The 2,500-nt window shown below is 48.4% G+C and overlaps 1 protein-coding gene across 1 annotated transcript in view; it reads right to left on the bottom strand.

The window, feature by feature from the left end:
- Nucleotides 1–2,500, bottom strand: part of cabp1b (calcium binding protein 1b) — a gene marked incomplete at both ends in the record, with an annotated part of 10,463 nt that overhangs the window by 7,147 nt on the left and 816 nt on the right. The window lies entirely within an intron of this gene.

Here is a 2,500-nt window from a genome sequence, read left to right as displayed (position 1 = left end):
CAACACCCTCACACTAACACACAGGAAACACACCAACACCCTCACACTAACACACAGGAAACACACCCTCACACTAACACACAGGAAACACACCAACACCCTCACACTAACACACAGGAAACACACCAACACCCTCACACTAACACAGAGGAAACACACCAACACCCTCACACTAACACAGAGGAAACATGCGCCAATAGCCTTCACCGCTCAACTCTAATTCTTTCTGCGGATGTCTGTCTACCTCTACTACTCTCATGGCGATCAGTGATGCTATGGAGCTAAGGAGAGCTGTGAACAGAGTGCATGCTGGGATTGTAACCATTGCAGTTTGGCGTCATATACAGTATCTTAGCAATAGGAATAGTTGATATTTTGTCTGACGTGGGTCCATTTCTTGGGTTGGAGGGTCCTGACACAGAACATTAACCATGAAAGGCAAGATTACATTCCTGCCAGGACAGTCAACATAAAAGAGATAGATTGGTCATTTGAGCTGATTCCATAGAGCCATTAGCCAAATGTTGGAGGGAATTACATTTATCCAGCCAATACACTATAATGACCAATTAGGACGCGGTTCAGAGGGCATCAGTAGTCTATACAGGCTCCGCCCCATCATAGCAGGAGCTACAGGTTAATTAACAACCAAGGAAACCATCCCCATTAAACACAGAACAGACATGGAGCGTGATTCTGACCGGCGTCATGACAACAGCTTGGCTAACTTGATCACAGGTTCATAGAAGAGTGGACATGTGAGGGTCTTCATCATGTCTCCATCACCCTCATCCTCCCTGTTTCCTGTCCTCTATTAGAAAGTTGAAGCTTTGAGGAACTGAGTGTTCTGTCCTCCAGTCCCGTATGCCTGACTGACCGGGTTTAACTGAGCATCCAACATCTCCCCACATCCCCCCACAATCATTGCCCTCTAATGCCTGCGACCTTCACGCTCCTTCTGTTGGCCTTTCCCTCCCAGGGCCAGTTCCTGCAGTGCCCTCTGGGTAATCTGACCAGGTGATGGATGGACAGGAGCTATGCTGTCAGAGGGTCCAGTGGTGTCCAACACTGCAAACAGGGACACGTGTCTCGAAACCGTCTGACTGGGACCACAGTTCATACAGTCATCTAAGAGTGAGAGACCATCTGCAGCCATGAGAGAACTTCCCTCCAACCCCCTCTGAAGTGGACAGATGGCATCACCAGCTTGTCTTAATGTGTCCCCTCCAGGATGGACAGCTGCTGATGTGGATATAATCTATTTGTGGGGCTGTCTCACAGAGAACTAATGATGGCACCCAGATCCCCAGATCCCCAGATACCTAGATCCCCAGATCCCCAGATAACCAGATCCCCAGATCCCCAGATACCCAGATACCCAGATACCTAGATACCCAGATCCCCAGATCCCCAGATACCTAGATCCCCAGATCCCCAGATCCCCAGATCCCCAGATACCTAGATACCCAGATCCCCAGATAACCAGATAACCAGATCCCCAGATCCCCAGATCCCCAGATAACCAGATCCCCAGATCCCCAGATCCCCAGATCCCCAGATACCCAGATACCCAGATCCCCAGATAACCAGATCCCCAGATCCCCAGATACCTAGATACCCAGATACCCAGATACCTAGATACCCAGATACCTAGATACCCAGATACCCAGATAACCAGATAACCAGATACCTAGATACCCAGATACCTAGATACCCAGATACCCAGATACCCAGATACCCAGATACCTAGATACCTAGATACCTAGATACTCAGATCCCCAGATCCCCAGATACCCAGATAACCAGATCCCCAGATCCCCAGATCCCCAGATACCTAGATCCCCAGATCCCCAGATACCTAGATACCCAGATACCCAGATACTGTACCTAGATAACCAGATACCTACATAACCAGATACCCAGATACCTAGATACCTAGATACAGAATAAGGAAACATTTCTTCATTCTAGTCTTCTTTGTCTCCCCTCACAGCGCGCTTGTGTGGTAATAATCAGGTATCTCACTGCTATCTTAATGTCCTGTATCAACTACAGATCATCCAGTATTGAGCTCATCTCTTCATACCAAACAACGCCAGCTGGTTGGAATACAACCTGCACACACCAGTGGAGGCACTAGCATGGGTTCTTTATGGTTCAACAGGACAGCGCCACCTGCTGGCCTGGGAGAGACACCATTCTGTTCCATGTCAGGAATTGCACACTGGACGCCAACTACAGTAACAACCACTAACAAAGGACAGTCCCCTCAACATATAGTTATTCCAGCTATATGGCTCTAGCCGAGACAACTGAGTCCAACACACATTTTACACGACCCAAATGTGCAAACTGGTTCAAATACGACCCAAACGTGCAAACTGGTTCAAATACGACCCAAACGTGCAAACTGGTTCAAACTGGTTCAAATATGGCGCCGGTCCGATCGACAGAACGTGTGAAGGATGACGTCATTATCTCAAGACTGGCCAGTCAGCTG

The sequence above is a fragment of the Borostomias antarcticus genome (assembly GCF_949987555.1).
Source record: "Borostomias antarcticus genome assembly, chromosome: 8".
In the NCBI taxonomy this organism is placed as follows: Eukaryota; Metazoa; Chordata; class Actinopteri; order Stomiiformes; family Stomiidae; genus Borostomias; species Borostomias antarcticus.
Note: the sequence above shows the minus strand (reverse complement) of the source record. Positions and strands in the feature narration are given on the sequence as shown.